This window comes from Sapajus apella, unplaced genomic scaffold (genome assembly GCF_009761245.1).
Source record: "Sapajus apella isolate SASKATOON/1434 unplaced genomic scaffold, GSC_monkey_1.0 scaffold52, whole genome shotgun sequence".
Lineage (NCBI taxonomy): Eukaryota > Metazoa > Chordata > Mammalia > Primates > Cebidae > Sapajus > Sapajus apella.
In genome coordinates this window covers 859,364-878,680 of record NW_022436992.1, presented here as the reverse complement: position 1 = coordinate 878,680, position 19,317 = coordinate 859,364, and positions in this window count along the sequence as shown.

The window sequence follows — 19,317 nt, the reverse complement described above, 5'->3', positions numbered from 1 at the left end:
TGTAATGCCCTTTTTTGTCTTTTTTTATCTTTGTTGGTTTAAAGTCTGTTTTGTCAGAGACTAGGATTGCAACCCTGCTTTTTTCTTTTTCTTTCCATTTGCTTGGTAAATTTTCCTCCATCTTTTTACTTTGAGCCTATATGTGTCTTTGCACGTAAGATGGGTCTCATTAATACAGCACACCAATGGGTCTTTACTCTGTATCCAATTTGCCAGTCTGTGTCTTTAATTGGGGCACTTAGGCCCACTTACATTTAAGGTTAGTATTATTATATGTGAATCTGATCCTGTCATTATGATGCTATTTGGTTGCTTTACACACTAGTTGATGCAGTTTCTTCATAGTGTCATTGCTCTTTATATTTTGGTATGTTTTTACAGTGGCTGGTACCAGTTTTTCCTTAACATACTTAGTCTTCTTTCAGGAGCTTGTAATGAAATGCCACAGTATTTGCTTGTCTGGAAAGTATTTTATTTCTCTTTCACTTATGAAGCTTAGTTTGGCTGGATATGAAATTCTGGGTTGAAAATTCTTTTCCTTAAGAATGTTGAATATTGGCCCCCAATCTTTCTGGTTTATAGAGTTTCTACTGAGAGGTCCACTGTTAATCTGATGGGCTTCCCTTTGTAGGTGACCTAGCCTTTCTCTCTGGCTGCCCTTAACAGTTATTCCTTCATTTTGACCTTGGAGAATCTGAGGATTATGTGTCTTGGGCTTGATCTTCTCATGGAGTATTTTAATGGTGTTCTGTGTATTTCCTGAATTTGCATGTTGGCCTGTCTTGCTAGGATGGGAAGTGCTTTGGATATCTTCGAGTGTATTTTCCAGCTTGTTTCCATTCTCCCCGTCTTTTTCTGATACTCCAAATTGCAGGGTTGGTCTTTTTATGAAATCCCATGTTTCTTGGAGGCTTTGTTCATTCTTTTTTATCTATTCTTGTCTGCATGCCTTATTTCTGCAAAGTGGTCTTCAAACTCTGATATCCTTTCTTCTGCTTGGTCAATTCAGCTGTTGATATACTTGTGTATGCTTTATGAAGTTCTTATGCTATGTTTTGCAGCTCCATCAGATTGTTTATGTTCCTCTCTAAACTGGTTATTCTAGTTAGCAATTCTCTAACCTTTTATCAAGTTTCTTAGTTTCTTTGCATTGAGTTAGAACATGCTCCTTTAGCTCAGCATAGTTTTTTATTACCCATCTCCTGAAGCTGACTTCTGTCAATTCATCCATCTGATCCTCTGTCCAGTCCTGTGAAGGGAAGGGTCTGAGGATGGAGTCCCCAGACAGATACAATGGTTACAGTCCACTAGACCTTCCTCCCACAGCCCTGGGGACTCCCTCCTCAGGCCCCTCCCTTCACCTCTATGCCCCACCACCTGCCCAGGTCAACCAAAATAAAGACGCTACAGGAAGTACGGTGGTTCAGATAGCTCCTTGGTAGATGTAGACATTATTTTTCCATGTCTGAGGAGCTACTGAATAATGAAGTCAAGGGTTTTTGTGAAAGAAAATTCAACTTTGAGAAAAATGGATGAAGTAGTTGGGTTGCTGAAAAACCCTCTTCGGGGAAAAGATTTCCTCTTTACTTGGCCATGGGATCTCTACACAATCTTTCCATTGTGGCTCCACTTTGCTGTCCCCTTACATAGTCATGGTCAAAGCCAGATAAAACCTTATGTGGAAATAAATGAAGTTGTTATTAAAAGGGGCTTACTGAAAATAAAATTATACCATTATCATGACAATAAGATAAAGTCGCAGAAAAAAGATTAAGAAGCATGAACCCCAAAAACAAATAATATAAAATATGAAAGATTAAAAACCAGAAGTTTAAAAGACAAAATAGGCAAAGAATAATACAATAAATTTACTAGAAAGACAAAAAAAGAATCATGCACTAAACAGAAGGAAAAATTAAATGTCAAAAGTCAAAAATAGTGTGCAAAGGTTAACATCCTCCAGTAGGACAAACTGGTGAGTCCTGTGAGCCAAGTGCACTGCAAGTTTCCCACTTGACTGACTTGCCAGGGCCGAGAATTATTGTTGAAGGGGGAGAGTTTGTTCTCAGGGGTGGTCTCCTCAAGTCAACAAACTTCAGCACAGAGAAGGTGGGGCAATGAAGATCTCACCATTCAGCTCAAGCCTCCAGGCACTTTGAGGTAGCTTTCATTCCATAATTAGGAAGCTTTGCCATTAGACATTAAGTTACTCTAGTTGAATTTCCAACCTAGCTTCTATGCAAAACCATGGCCAAATTGGATGGCTTCTCCACAATCAGAAAGTGTGCCTTTCAGTATCTACTAATTGTATATTTTAGCCTGGGAGGCCATGCTGCAAAGAAACAGGGTCTTCACGACATCTTGATTGCCTCTGCAGCCCACCCTGCTCCAGGCTGGTTCACATTCGACTGGCGGCTGCTTAGCTAATTCACAAGTAGTAGATTTCAGGCCTCTGGTCAGAATACAGGCTTCTGTTGTTTTACTCTAGTAATAGAAACAAATATTTGCTTCTATTTGGCACTTAATATATGCCGAAATCCTAGTGATCACTGCCCACCTGCCCTGGTCTAGGGAGAACTGGCAGAGCTAAAGCCCAGAGAAGTAACCGTCCCTGGTCAGAAGCAGTGAGAGGAGCTTTCACCTCTTTGGCTCTATTTTTTCATTTTCAAGGTACTGTGTTCTCAAGACCATTAAGACAGTGCTGAAAAGGCTATAAAAAATACAAATTTAGCATTCCATGGAGGTAGAAATGGAAGGGTGACTTGTTTTGCCTTATCATTGTCTCACTGTAATAATAAAGACTCCATCTCTGTAGCCACTTCTGACCCCTGGACACATACTGTCTGTGTGTGTGTGTGTGTGTGTGTGTGCACGTGCATGTAGGGAAATCACGAAGGAAGGAAGATGTGCAGAGGTACCAGGCTATTAACATTTGCTATTACCTCAGGGGGATGGGAAGAAAGAGGGTTGTGGGAGGCTGAGATTATTTAGTTTTTCTCTACAGATCTTGGCATTATCTCTCTGGTTACGAGAATATGTATTGCTCTTGTAATTTAAAAAATAATAATAAAATAAATTTGAAAAGGAAAGGAAAATTTTCCCATCAGAATAAGACTGCAGCAAATGAAGAAACAGTTTACAAAATGTGGCTGAGGGTATAAATTTTCATTTGTGTACCTGGTGAATAAATATGCCTACCAAGATCAAAGACCATAGAGATGACATATCTCTTCTTCTTCCAGGCCAGACTAGGTCCTACAGGACGTTGATATTTCAAATCATCACTCTAAGAGCAAACATTCATGCCAGACATGAATGAGGACATAATTACCTTAGCAGGGAGTCCCTAAGAATAGAATACGTTGGAGACAAATTATCTTTACTACCCTTGAAAACACTGTACTGAATTGATTAGCCACTATGTTCACAGTACTGAATGGATTAGCTACTGTGAATTATCTGTGCAGGGGAGAGAGAGAGAGAGAGAGAGAGAGAGAGAGAGAGAGAGAGTGTGTGTGTGTATGTGTCTAGGAGAAATGTGAATAACAAATATATTGAAATTAGGAATTCTGTATGCATTAATTTTGCTTTAATTCTATCTTCTGAAGATATTTCATTAGTAGAGATCATATTTGCCTTTTAAAAATCTCATTGAAGATGTCCTGTGGAAGTGGGGGAATGGATTATTCAAGATGACCAACATTCTAATAAAAACTGGCTTCCCTTTTTTGGCATCATTATCACACTACCTCTGTCAAAATAGTCTGCAAACACTTAGAGTGTCAGAGTTCAGTCCAGAGACCCAGACCAAAACCCAAATTTCTGATAAGAAGGAAGATTCTGAGGGTTCTGATATCTTATGGGAAAAGAGGGCAGGTGCAGCTAATGAAGCCCACAGCACTGGCCACAGACAGAGTCAGTGAGTGGAGCTGGCGAGTGAGAACACAGCCCCTGGCACAGAGGAGCTAGACTTTACCTTGCAGGCCCTGATATTTATGATCTGGATAGATTTTCTTTTATGAACATTTGGCTTCTCTGGGAGTTAACCTTGCTGCTTAACTCAGATCCTAGCCTTCTGTAGACCTCAGTAGCTAAGTTCCCCTCTTGTGTTGACTCTACCCTTTTTCCTAGAACAACTTTTTTTTTTTTTTGAAACAGTGCCTCACTCTGTCACCCAGGCTGGAGTGCAATGGCAAGATCTCAGCTCACTGCAACGTCCACCTCCCAGGTTGAAGTGATTCTTCTGCCTCAGCCTCTCAAGTAGCTGGGCCTCAGCCTCCTGAGTAGCTGGGGTTACAGGCGTGTGCCACCATGCCTGGATAGTTTTTTGCATTTTTAGTAAAGATGAAGTTTCTCCACGTTGGCCAGGGTGGTCTCAAACTCCTGACCTCAAGTGATTCACCCACCTTGGCCTCACAGAGTGCTGGGATTACAGGCATGAGCCACTGTGCCTGGCCTGGAAGGACTACTTTTTTTCTTTTCTTTTTCTTTCTTTTTTTTTTTTTTTAAGCCAGTCAAATTTAGCAGCAGGGGGTTGTATACCAACTTTAGTGACACTAATATTAATGTTAATAAGTTCTGATAACCCACTACCATCGGACCAGCCTTTTTTTTTCTTTCTTTTTTTTTTTAAGAATAATAATTCTGTATTTTTGGTAGAGACAGGATTTCTCCATGTTCGTCAGGTTGGTCTCAAACTCCCAACCTCAGGCTATACACCTGCCTCGGCATCCCAAAGTGCTGAGATTACAGGCATAAGCCGCCATACCCAGCCTGGAACAGCTGCTTAATAGATCTTTCTAACATTTTGGATACGGCTCCTGCCTGGGTCATCAATGACTGGTTACCCTCCTTCACCTGCCCAACCCACACTGTGGCTCCTGCCTAAATTCTTGCCTCCACCTGGCTTTCCTCCCAACTTACATCCCCTGCTGACCTGCCTCACTTTCCTGCTTTTTTAAGACATCAGACTTTAATAAGGGAAAAGGATAAACACATAAATAACTGGTGGACCGGAATGAAATGAGCTGCTCTTTTTGCTTTGTGGCATGTTTCCCACTGACTTCTCCTGGCCAGGTGAGTTTCCATTCTCTTTCTATTTTTGGAAATCCTAATGGACTAAAAGGTCCTAGGTTGTTCCTTGACTGCTTTGTATATACCACTCAGGTTTTCCCCAAAACACTAAATTCCCTGAGGCAGAGATGATGTTCTATTTCTTTCGTGCTCCCACAGCACCTAACAGATAGATGGCTTCAAAGGAGTTGCTTAATAAATGCTTACTGATTGGTCAGTTGATCAACTATTATTTAGTCATTAAGCATGCCCATGGAAATGTAAGCTCAGCATTTAAATATCAGTGAGAAGATGTGCAAAAAAAACAGTGATATCAATGGGGAGGATTATTTATCGAATTGATGCAGGGTTTTGGGGGATTTTTTTGTGGCTTTTGCCATAGTCAAAGGATGTCTTTTTATCCAGGAAAAGAGCACAAACAAAACGGAGCACATTTATACTTTACATCAAATTCTAGGATACTAAACCTCAATAGACACTAAAGATTTTCCTAATCCAACTCTACCTACCTCCCTGATTTGAAGTGAGAATGCAGAAACCTATGGAGGTGAAGTAATTACCCAATTTCCCAAGAGAGAATTATCTCCTAGGTTCTCAAATTTTACTTTTTAGTAAATTACTGCTCAATTTTTATTCTTACCACTTATATTTATAAACCACTTATTATAGTATATTATATTCTTTTTTCTAACTTTTTAGTATGAAAAATTTCAAACATACAGAAAAGTTAAAAGAAAAGTAAAATAAGGGGAGGCAGAGCATTACGACAAACACCTAATGCATGCGAGGCTTAAAACCTGAATGACAGGTTGATACGTGCAGCAAACCACCATGACACATGTTTACCTATGTAACAAACATGCACGGTCTGCACATGTATCCCAGAACTTAAAGTAAAATTTTTAAAAAAGAATAGTAAAGTAAATATTCATTGACTCTACACCTAGAGTTGACATTGCTAGTATTTTGCCCTGTTTGCTTATCTCTGCAGATAAATAGACATTTGGTAGACATTGTTTATTTGTTTTTGGCTGATTCATCTGACACTGAGTTTCAGACATTGTAACTCTTCAGCCCTAAATACCCTGCCTACATCTCTGGAGCATAGACAGTACCCCTACATTATCATTATTACACCAAACAAAATTAGCAATTGTTCATAATACCACTTAATAACAAGTTCATATTTGAGTTTCCACCTTTTTTCAACAATATATCTTATAGTTGCATTTCTATGTTTAACCTGAACCCAATCACATTTCAAGCATTATACTTCATTGTGATGACTCTTTTAACAGAACAGTTCACCCATCTTTTCTTGATATTAACAGTTGGAAATATCCGGTGAGTTATCTTGTGGAATGTCCCAGGTTATGGATCAATTGCCATTTACTCTTGAACAACATGGGTTTGAACTGCATGGGTTCACTTACACTTGGATTTTCTTCTGCCTCTGCCACCCCTGAGGCAGCAAGTACAACCTCTCCTTCTTCTTTCTCCTCCTCGGCCTACTCAATGTGAAGACAATGAGGATGAAGACCTTCGTGATTATCCACTTCCACTTAATGAATAGTGAACATATTTTATCTTCCTTATGATTTTCTTAATGCTAGTTTCTTTTCTCTAGCTTACTTTACTGTAAGAATACAGTATATAGTACATATGGCATACAAAAGTACATGTTAATCAACTGTTACCAGCAAGGCTTCTGGTCAACAGTAGGCTACTGGTAGTTAAGCTTTGGAGGAGTCAAAAGTTTCATATGGGTTTTCAACTGCACAGGGGATTGGCACTCCTAATTCCTGCATTGTTCAAAGGTCTATGGTACTCAATGAGGCAATTTTAAAAATCAACAAGTAGTAATTAAGTGGAAGATTATCTACAAATGGAGAAAGTGAGTGACTTGGGCATAGTACAAAGATGAGACGTAAAGTCTCTCATAAATGTTCTCAAATATATCTTTCACATAAAGTAAGACAGAACTACAAGAAGCCATCTATCTATCTGGCTGTTGAAGAATTTGGTGAGGACTTTCACAAATATGAGTAAATTAAAGAAATAAGATTATCCTCTGAGAATTACACAAAACAGATCAAAACCAATGGATAGGCCGGGCGCTGTGGCTCAAGCCTGTAATCCCAGCACTTTGGGAGGCCGAGGCGGGTGGATCACGAGGTCAAGAGATCAAGACCATCCTGGTCAACATGGTGAAACCCCGTCTCTACTAAAAGTACAAAGCTGGGCATGATGATGATGGCATGTGCCTGTAATCCCAGCTACTCAGGAGACTGAGGCAGGAGAATTGCCTGAACCCAGGAGGCAGAGGTTGAGGTGAGCCAAGATCGGGCCATTGCACTCCAGCCTGGGTAACAAGAGCGAAACTCCGTCTCAAAAAAAAAAAAAAAAAAAAAAAAAACCGATGGATAAAGTCATCTGACACAGATAGAATGTATCTGAAAGCTTAGCAAGTAAAAGACTAAAAGAGCCAGTCAAAACAGCGTTAGTCAGCCATGAAAAGCATATAAACAGGAGCATGAGGGCAGTGAACATTAGTAGAGCCCATGGAAGAAATGCCCACTGGAGATGGTGCCTCAGCCAATGGCTTTGAATAATCCAGCGCATTAGGAAAGGCCATTCCTACAGTAAACATGGCAGTATCGGCTCTCCCAGCTTCATGCCATTAAATGTTTGAATCATCTAACCAGCTCGCTGGTTTGGATCCCATGCTCACTAAGCAACCTTCTGATAACTTGCTCTCCTTGGAGGTCTGACTTCATTGAAAGAATGTGCAAGCTGTGGAGACAAGTGTTCCAGACACAGTGGTGGTTTTATTCCTCCTGTGAATCAATAAATTGACATGCTGGCTTCATGCATCAGCTCTCTGAGCTTAATTAATTAGAGTGGAAGCTGAGAGGTGGATCCACATTCAGTGTGCTGACAGATCCAGTTTCTAAGCCTGCAGGGCATTGACCAGAACCTGGACCGAGGCAGTGCCACCCTGTGAGGTCTCTCAGGAGACAGCAAATGGTCATACTTTCATATCCCCACATTGCCTTTGGCAATTAAATTCCTCTAAGCTTTGTGTCTGTCTACTGATTCTGAGGGCATTGATTTATAGGTAATGAACTGGATGTGGACTGGCAAATTCTAATCCCTTTTACATAGAGGACACTAGAGTGAAATTGGAACAAATGTGACCCTTCTCATGGATCAGCTAGAGCAACCTTTAGTGTAGTTTGTATCTGAAGATGTTATTTGATCCTGGCTCACTTTCAGCTAACTTTGGTTAAGGAAATGCCATTTGTGTCCCTAGGTAGTATTAAACATCTTTTTATATCTGTCAATTTTCTCCACTTTAAAATGAGGACATTAATATCTACTATGTTATTGATTTACTAATCATTCATTCAACAAATATTTATTGAGTACCTGCCATGTGAAATCTACCATGCTACGTAATCTTGATATTTGGGAAATGGAGATGCTTGGTTTCTGCATTCTAATGGGGAAGACATAATTTAAACAAATTGCATTAGTCCAGTTGGGCTGCTATAACAAAATACCCCAGACTGGGTGGCTTAAGCAGAAATTCATTTCTCACAGTTCTGGAGGCTGGGAAGTCCAAGTCCAAGATCAAGGTATCAGCCAATTTGGTGAGGGTTGTTTTCCTGGCTTGTAGATGGCCACCTTCTGGCTACACGCTTACATGACCTCTTTTTTGTCCATGTGCAAAAAAAAGAAGAGAGGGAGGAGAGAGAGAGAGAAAGTAGGAGCTCTCTGTTGTCTTTTCTTATTAGTGCCCTACCTATATACCCTCATTTAACCTTAATTACTTCTGTAATGACCCTATCTCCAAATACAGTCACATTAGGGGTTAAGGCTTCTACATATAAATGTATGGCAGTGGAAGGGTACACAAATATCAACAATGGCAAGTGATTAATTAATATTACAACATGGTCAGAGTTGCAAAGAAGCTCAGATAAGTAAAATGCTTTTGGGAGAATTAAATGAGTCACCTACCTGGTTCTTTCCCCACTCCGTTTCTTTCTTCCTGTCTATATAACCTTATTTAATCTTTGTCTATGGTCGAAGACTAGAGGGTGAATGGCACAGTCTCCCATCAATTTGTCCAATGTGCCTCTCTTCATTGTCTTTCTTTCCTATGGAAACTAATCCTTAGCTGAACCTATAAACAGTGCTCCCCATTGGGATCAAAATTTGATTGTAGTTGCTGAGATTGAAAAAACATGGAGCATGAGCATCAGTAGAAGATGCTGGGTCTTTCTGACTCCAGAACCCACTATGCCTCTACTGCTGCCCCCATTGCCCCCTGAAAAGGGTGGCCTGGGCAGCCTTGGTCACTGGAGCTTATGTACCCACTGTTCTTGCTGCTGCTGGAAGCTGGTAGAGCACATCTCCTTCAGTGATATGTCCTTTTTTGTTTTTGTTTTATCTTTCTCCTTGTCTTGGGACCTTAGAATAAATTCATTCAAGACTTGCACTGGATGAACTTCAGCTCTTTTCTACTCTGAAAGTTTTTAATCTACTCAGAAGACTCCCCTCACCCAAGATGAAGGAGGAGGCTTTGCTTACCCCTTGTTCTCGGGAATATTAATCCTAGTTTTTGTGGGTTGAATGCTGTCTCTGCAAAAATTCATGTTGCAGTTCTATCAGTACCTCAGAATGTGAGCTTATTTGGATATACGGTCATTAGAGAGATCATTAAGTTAAAATGAAGTCATTAAGGAGTGAGCCTTAATCCAGGAGGACCGGTGTCCTTATAGAAAGGAGAACTATGGAGAAAGGCACACGTACAGCAGGAATACAATACTAACAAGGAGACAGCCGTCGATAAACCAAGGAGAGACGCCTGGAATGGACCCTTCCCTCCCTGCCCTCAGAAGGAACCAACCCCGCCAACACCTTGATTTCGGAAGTCTCGCCTCCGGAGCTGTGAGATAACCACTGCCAGTGTTTCATCCGCCCATTTGTGGTATTTTGTTATGGCGGCTCTAGCAATTAATACACTAGAGTTTAGGGCCCAGCCTCTGTTCCAATATCCTCTCTACCTATTTTATTTATGTAAACAGGATTCCTAAAGACCTGCCCTGAGATGCCAGGACCTTGAAGTTCTTACATGCATCAGTCTTTCCCTCTCCCATGGCTGTCACTTCATTGAGAATGTACCCCCTTAGTGTCTCCTAGGTATGAAAGTCATTTCTTCAGCAACTAAGGATGAAATATGAGTAACACTCAAAGTTTTGAAAGTCTAATAAAATCTTGGAATATTTTTGTTGCTTTTCTTAATTCTTGAACCTGAGACGGTGCCAGGGAAAAGAGCAGGTGGGTCGTCACAACCCTATCCACAGAGCAGGCCCTCAGCTGGCCTCCGCCTGTCTTGTCATTCCAGGTCCCAGGCCTAAAAAGCAGCCATACTGTGAGACATGCTCTTCTCATGGCAGAGAGCAGAAGCTCGAGAGGGATGAACCAAAACATGCCTTGACTCATAAACCTTGTGTTTAGAGCTGGCGCGTTGTCACTGCCACCCATGTTCCATGGATCAAAGCAACAATTAAGGCCAAGCCCACATCAGTGGAGCAGGGATGTGCACACGTCCCTTCAGGGAGGATGGGCAAGTCACACCACGGGCACGGCTGTGTCACCCTATCATAGAGGGAAACCAGGAATTGGGAACAACAGTTCTTTCTACCACAGATTCAGAGTATACTCTTTTGAGGAACTTGATTGTAAGAGTAAACAGAGCAGTAACTAAAGGAAGATAAGAAGCCAACTATGGCTCCCATTTTGTTTTATTTTTCAGCTGGAGACATTTGAGTAACTTTCTATGTTACTGGGGAAGGAGACAGAAAGTAGGAGCAATAAAAATACAGAAATGAAAAGAAGTGACAAACATCACTTTGACAATTCTTCACTTTAAAACCCCAACTGTTTCACCCAGGGTCCAAATAAGAGAGAAACTATAATTTGGTTGAAGAAAGTTTAATATAAAAAATTATTGGGCTGAGTGTGGTGGCTCATGCCTGAAAGCCCAGAACTTTGGGAGGCTGAGGCGGGCGGATCACGAGGTCAGGAGATCACAACCAACCTGGCTGACACAGTGAAACCCCGTCTCTGCTGAAAATACAAAAAATTAGCCGAGCATGGTGGCACGCGCCTGTAATCTCAGCTACTGGGGAGGCTGAGGCAGGAGAATCGCTGGAACCTGGGAAGCAGAGGTTGCAGTGAGCCGAGGTTACACCACTGCCACTGCATTCCAGCCTGGGCAATAGAGCAAGACCCTGTCTCCAACAACAACTGCAACAAAAATAGAGAACTGGCATGTACAGGGGGCGGCCACTATCCCCAGGCTGAGGCAGAGCACACGAGGATGGAATGACTGTGGAAGAGAAGCCCCCACTACCCGAGCCAAGATCCAGACCTTGATGGGAAATACACAGCCATGACTTACTAAGCAGTGAAGTCACTGAGGGCACTGCCGGCAGTGAATTACCACTCACTGGTAATTCACCTTCTGGGGTCCTGGGAGAAGATGCCTACGGGAACATATGCTGCTGGTCACGGTGCACTACAAAAGCCTGCCTAGGAAAAAGAAACACAAACACACACACACATTAAACTAGGAAATACTGTTCATCCTCCGATATCCGCTACTGATGAAGCATATAACATCATGCTAGCTAACCAAGGGAAAAGGTTCCAATATCACAAGCAAGCAATGAAGGTGGATTTGGTACTGAGAGGCAACAGGTGATAACCAGCACCTCAACCCTGGTGAAATCAAATTCTATGCCTGTTCCACACTGGCCCCTGTGCAGCTATATATGGGGAGAGAAAACAACAACAACCCAACTGATTGATCCAACTAGTCTTGTCATTAGATTTCAAACGGTCATTACTGTGGCTGGCAATCCAATCACATTTTCATGCTGCTCACTAACCTGCTCACCTGGATGATTATTTGACACCTTCTCCTCACTCCTCACACATAAGACACCTTTTCCCCAGCCTACTCACTCTCTCCGTGATAAACTTGATTCCCATTTCACAAAAAAAATAGAAGCAGTGGGAACTTTTGCAAGCTGGCACCGGGGCACCTGTACACCCACCACATCTGCACCCACGTCCTTTGCCTTCCCACCATCTCGGTGACTGAGATGTCATGGCTCCTCTCTAAGAATGTCCCTCTACTTCTCCCATCAGACTCCCATCCCCTCTTGCCTGCTTAAGAAAATCACTCTGCTTCTCTTTCTCTGTCTCTTTCTCTCTGCCTTTTTCTTTGTCTTTCTCTCTCTCTCTCTCTCTCTCTCTCTCTCTCTCTCTCTCTGTCTCTCCCTGTGTGTGTGTGTGTGTGTGTGTGTGTGTGTGTGTGTGTGTCTCTCTTTCTCTCTCCTTTTCCTACAGCATCAATTTCCTCCCTCCACTGGACAATTTCTAACAAAATACATGAATACATCTAAAAGGAACAGACACTCTGGACCCCACACCCCTCCAACTTCTTCCCTATTTCTTTGTTCTTATTTACAGAAAAGTCTTTTGTATTAATTTGTCTATATTCATTGTCTCTAATTTTTCTCTCTTCTCACTTCCCTTGTACTTATTTCAGTGAGTTATTTATCACCACCGGGCCACTAAGACAGTATTTTCAAGATCACCAGTAACCAGGGCCACCCCTAGTATACAAAGCCCTGAAAAAATATTTTACAGGACCCTTGTCTATCTAAACAATTTAATTTAAAGAGGTGTTTCAAAATGTACAGTTCTATGTGAGGTGTTGACATTTGTCAACGAAGATTAGAATCATCTATAGAGAAAAGGCACTTACACATGTGTTTATTGCTCTATCACAGCATGTGAAGATTCTTCATAGAGTCCAGACAGCAGCTATTCCTGTCCAGATCCAGGAAACATCTGCCCATGCTGTTTTGGTTAATGTTTTATTTCCTGTGGTGAGAAAGAGACAGCAACATTGTTGTCACTCACAATGTCATGGCTCTTGGAACCTGTTTGTATTGAAACAATATGGTTTTGGTTTTGGTTTTTTTGCCTCTGCGGGTCTCTGATACCATTTGTGTAAAGCCGGTTGCATCTTTACTGATGGTGCTGCACCGTTTGTCATGGCACCTGCAAATACTGGCATCCAGCCGCTCTCTCAGAGGTTGTTTCTGTCCTTCTTCATTAACGATGACCAAAAATGCAAGCCTGACCCAGAATACTCAGGATAGTATGAATGATAACTTAGCTTTCATTTGGAGTTTATAGTGTTAATATAAAGTGACACATCTTCCAACCACGTATATCACTGCTTTCTTAGAATGTACTCTCTTTCCACATTTCCTGCACCTCTGCTTCTGCACACCACCACCAAAAGGGAGCATATGCAAGGAGCCATGTTTGGAGCAAGAGAAACTGTGTGTTCACACAAGGATGTCCTTTCCTTGTTGGGAATGGCTTAAGATCGACCTGGGAAAGCAAAACATCGCCATATCATTTGGAGGCAAGGCACTGGTTGGAAGACCCTGTTGGTGTGGCAAAGCCAGGGTCTTCAAAGGCCTCAGAGAAGGCAGGCACAGCCACCACTGGAGGACTTCCTGATGTGTGGTACAGAGACTGAGGAGGGCATGGGGTGACAACCTGAGGTGCCAGCAGCAAGGGGATGAATATACAAGGTGAAGGAGGCTGTCGCATTCCTATGCCTTTGAGCGCTACAAGTCAGAGTTGGTACCATGGAGGAACATGAGCAGCTGACAGCTGAGGCACGGGACCCCACACACAGCCCAAGCCCAGGCGCTAACAGCTGACCATCAATAGCCCAGTACCCTGAATTCATCCTGTGCCTGATGAGAGAATCACCCAAAAGCAGTGTGTCAGCACCATTCTGGTGACTCAATATCACACAATGGCACCAGCTGGCAGAAACAATCCAATTGCCAGGCTGCCCTCCTGGACAGGGCCAAAGCCACAGAGCCCTCACGCAACTCCATTGATGCAAATCAACCCTGCACATGGAGTGGAGATTCAGAGAGGGCCCAAAAAGGGAAAAAAACAAGCGTCAGGGCCTATGTATGTCCCTGTCTAGAGACAGGGCTGTCATTTGTCCCAACTGCCCTGCGGTCTGCCACAGCTCAGCCGCCTCTACTGGAAGAAGATAGTCAAATAACTTCGCTTGTATTTTTTTTTTTTTTTTTTGCCACTTACTCTGCTGCCCTAGCTTCCCTCCGGCAGGTCCTCATTTTGTCCTGGGCTCAACCTTACCCCTGATCACTTTAGGACCCAGGCACAAGATTCCACATTGCTGAGAATCCATTTTCATTCCTTGAAGAGACCCAGTGATTCTTCAGGAAGTTCGTTATTCCAAAGATGCAATAGAGACAGAATTTCCCAGCTTGAAGAGATTTGAAACGCTCATAAAGTCACAGAAATTCATATCTGGAAGGAGCCTCAAAAGTCATTCAGACCAATACTTTCTCAAGTATCTGTAACACCCAGTGCCCAAGCTTCCCTGCTGTCTTTTTTGGCCATTCCTTTTCAGTCTCCTTGGTGGACTGCCCTTTACAGGGCTCAGTCTCCACACTCTTGTTCTCTCAGACTTTTCCCAGGTGACCTCACCCAGGCCTATGGCTTTAAATACCATCCATATGCTGATAATTCCCAAATTTATATTTCCAGTCGCAAGCTCTCCACTGAGTTTCAGGCTCATATATCCAAATGTCTGCTTCTTGCCATCAATACATCCCACAAACATCTCAAGTTCAATATGCCTAAAACTGGACTCTGGATTTTACCTTTTGTCCATATCAATGAGTTCCTACCTTAGTCCTCCAACCACAGGAAAGCGATCCACCATCAAGATGGACACTTGAGCCTAAAACACAGGAGTTCTTGTTTCCTGCCTTCTTTTCCTTCTCTTCTACCAAGAAGAGCTCTTGTCTCTTGGTCTCTTGGTAGACTTGTTCATTTCCTTCCACCGTTTCTATCTACTTCTCTTCATCTCTAGTGCCAACATTCTTGTCCAAGCCATCACTGCCCCTCCCTGAGCCACTCCAATAGCGTCCTAACTGGCTTTTTCTAATCCTATCTCACCTCAATCCATTCTCTGCATATCAGCTGGAGTGATCCTTTCAAGAAGTGAATACAAACCTTAAATCTTTCAACAGCCCTCACTGCATCCAGAATAAAACCCAGACTCCTACAGCTGCCTATACAGCGTCTGTCCACCTCTAACCTCAAATCTTACCTTCTGCCCTTGCTGCACTGAAGCCTCTCTAGCCTTTCATTTCCTTAAACACATCAAGCCTTTCCAGCCTCAGAGACTTTATATGTCTTCCTGGAATGGTCTTCTGCTGATTTCTTTAGGTCATATTTTGTGGTATTTTGAAAATATGTCCACAAATTCTTTTCTATCCTACAAAAACATTTCCCCTCTTCCTGAACATGGACTGGCCTCAGTGACTTGCTACTAATGAATTAAATGGTGCAGAAGTGACTGTGTAACCATAGCTGCTACAGCCTCCACCTGGGTCTCTGTCTTGTGAGGCTCACCCTGGGAACCCAGCCATCATGCTGTAACAAAGTCATGCACCACATGCAGGTGTCTCAGTGAACAGACCTGGCAGAGGTCCTTGCCAACAGTCAACATCAGCCAGCATCAACCACCAGACATGTAAGTGAGGAAACCTCCAGCTGATTCCAGCTCCCACTTTCAGCTGACGCTAGGTGGAGCAGAGACATGCTGTCCCCACCTGCCTAAATTGCAGATTCATGAGCAATGTAATTTCTGTCATTATTTTAAGCCATTAAGTTTTGGAGCAGTTTGTCACATAGCAATAGATAACTGGAACACAGCTCATATGTCCCCTTCTCAGAACTGCCCTCCCTGATCATCCTAAGTGCCCATTGGCAATATCCATTACCTAAGAATTATTAGGATTGATCCTAATGCCCAGCCTGGTGCCTGGCACACAGGAGATGCTCAGTGAATATTTGTGGAATGATTGCATAAGGGAATGAATCCTCTTGTCACATTTGACGTTATCAGTCATCAATAAAATGGGGATTTGTTTAGTCATTTGCAGGGTGATGATATCTAATTCAATTCAGAGAAAGGAAAGGATAGTTATAAAGCATGCTCCAATGGTGCTGCCGGATACGGAGGGTGGGCAGACCTGATGACCACCAGTCCAGGACCTAGACAGCCCGAAGACATGGGGGCCTGGAAAAGCAGGTGGGAGTGCCCCAAGAATGCTAGTCCTGGTGCCAGTGCGCAGACAGTTGCCTTATCTGTTGCTGAGTAATCAAATGCCTCCTCTTGTGCCTGACGTGCCTGCCAGCACACGTCTTTCTCAGAGGTGGGCATATTCCCTATTTGGGAAACAATGGGGAGAGACGTTGAAGCAGGAGAAATTTCAGGGAATCACTCTTGCAAGAGATGCTGTACTCTGCAGACTTGATAATGACAAATATGTCAAGCAGCTGAGTTTCAGCAGGGTTCCTTGGGGCCCTGTTCACCAACTTGTGGTTTCCGTGGTGACAGGACAGCTGCCGGGTAGATGGCAGATTTGGGGCCACCTGACTGACTCTGATGGTAACTGGCTTTGACAGCTTTGATTGGAATGGAAGGACTTAGGGTCCCCACTGGCTTTCTTAAATTAAACCCTCCCTGCTGGAGTTAGTTTGTTTATCAACATTGTCTTAGATGAGGGACTTTGCTGTGATGAGGGAGTCTTTTTACCACAGTGGTTGAATGTTGGGGCCTCTGGCAGGGTTTCTGAGATCAGGCTTCTTGGAGCAGCCCTGTGAGGGAAGGCTACACCCTGCTGTGCTTCTCAAGCAATGCCTGTTATCAGTCAGGTCTAGTTAGGAAACCAGGAAACAGACCTGTATTTTAACAGAGAGAATTTAATATAGGCAATTGGGTGATTAGGTATTAGAGGCTGAAAGGCAAAAAGGAAATATCAAGATAAACACAGGGATAGTAACTGCCAGAGGCAGCTCTACCTCTGAGGCTGAAGAACACAGGGAAGATACTGGGGTTGTATCATTTAGAAGCTTGGAAGAGGAGTCCTGCAGAGCTGGTACCCAGACCTCCAAGGAGCGGCAACTGCACAGTATCTCTGAGGCTGGAGTTGAGAGTCCAGAAAAATGTTGGAGACTGGAACCCATGGCTATTGAGGCAAACTGTGACTGCAAGGTTAAGAGTCATTGTTGGGGTGATGCTCACAGGGACAAGAAGCAGTGAGGAAGAGGCAAGTCCCCGCTCCCTCCTGTGAATTTGCCATCCCTCCTTACTCACAGAGCCCCACATGGAGCCAGCTGATCATAGAGCAATATAGTTCACTGAGTCCCGGTCCCAGAATCACAGGGAAGAGAGTATACAGATAGGTGGGTCTGAGCTTAGAGACATCAGCTTCATAACCAGCCAGGGAGTGTGAACAAGACGACAATGGTCGGCCCTGAGGTGAACAGCCAGTCCCCACTCATACCTACACTTTCACTGGTAGAAATCACCTAACGTGTGCTCAGTTCTTTACACTTTACAAAGAGCATCTTATGTTATCTTATTTAAAGGCAGAAAACTGCCTATGTGTGCTGGCACGGACCACCGCGTGAGGAGAACAGGACACTGTCCCAAGCGCCCAGCATTGGTGTCCTTTGCTTTCACTTTGTCTCTGAGCTGCTGAGGAACAGCCTGACCTGCACTTCCCTCACCCGACCTTCACATTTTCCTAGATGTGGGAGTTTTCAACTTGTTTCTTGGGCATAAGTAGGCAGGTCACCAAGTGGAACAGTAACCCTACCCCCAACCCCGTCTTCGCCAGAATATCTCCGCTAACATTTGTTTCTCATACTAGATCTCCAGGTGAGCTTACATTTGAAGAGGAGGCTCTGCAGCGAACAATAGCTTAGAAACCTTAGCCCTGGAAGGAGAAAGCTTCAAGCTGCCAACCACCAAATAACCCAAAAAGACTCACTTACATTGTCTTCTCCTCTATATGCCCTTTGTCCCCACCAGCCTGAGGCAAATATCAGTTCCTATTGTCACCTTCCAAGGTTAACTCTACCTCCAAAACCTCTTAAAAGACTATCCTTTCAAGGTATGTTGACAGAGTGTCCTGCTGAGTGTCCGATTTCTGGGTGTATGGGTTGGGCCTATTGTTTTGTATGTATAGTTTGGGGTGTTGGCTTTTTATTCATTTGTTGATTGGTGTGTTTTTCTGAGAAAAACCTGCTAATCCGCTCTACAGAAAAGAAGGGTAAGGGAAAGGGGAACACAGTTGGAAAAAGGAATCACATTTTTTCTTTTTCCCAAAGAGACCCCAGGTCCGCATCTGCCTCTAACATTGGCAAGAGTATAAATGAAGGCGGTTGGCTGGCACCCCACCTTCTCTTCCCACCCTCAGGTCCACTAGCAGGCACTGAACAAACACTTCAGCCTGCATGCCCAACTCTGTGCAAAGGCCGCTAACAAGAGCAACCCCTTAGCTATCCCTGAGGCCTGGTGAGCTCACCGCAGATGGGGTGGGAGGGAAGAGGTTCATGAGGCCCTGGAAGAGGCTAGGACATTTGAGCAGGAAATTTTAGGCCCTGGATTACAAACCATGGACCAAAAGGAGGACTGTCCCTGGGTGGCACACAGACACAGCCCACGAACTTCTTGTCCCATGGGGAGGGGCCGGCCCCACCAAGTCCAGGGCAGGGCTCCTAAAACCACAGCTCAGAGTTGCACCCTGAGAGAACGAAAGAGGCTACCTGGGCAGAGTGGACCCTAGAAGTGGGAGGCGCTATGGGGTCAGCCTCTTTCTGAAGCCCCACCCAGAGAAGCACCCTTTGCTGGAAAAGGAAGCAACAGAAGCCAAGGTAAGGGGCCTTCACCCAGCAACAGCCAGAGAGGGAAAGAGCAGCCACAGCCATGAAGCTGGCCAGAGTATGGCTTCCGTAGACAGAGTTCTGGGGGAGCCCCATTCAGGCCTGCATAGGCCCCCAGGATTCCAGCAAGACATGGTGGAGGAGGGGGTCTCCCAGAGGGGGACACTGGGCGCCTCCTAGTCATGGCTGAGGACAGCAGGGCTGGGGCAGGGCTGGGAGAGCTATGGCTGGTTACAAACTTATTCCAGAAAAGCAGAAATGTGCTGTTACTTTGCCTTATTGCACTCACCTGCTTTAGGCCCCTTCCCAGTCCTGCCCACCCCACTCAAACTCTCACATACACGGAGCTCTTGAGTT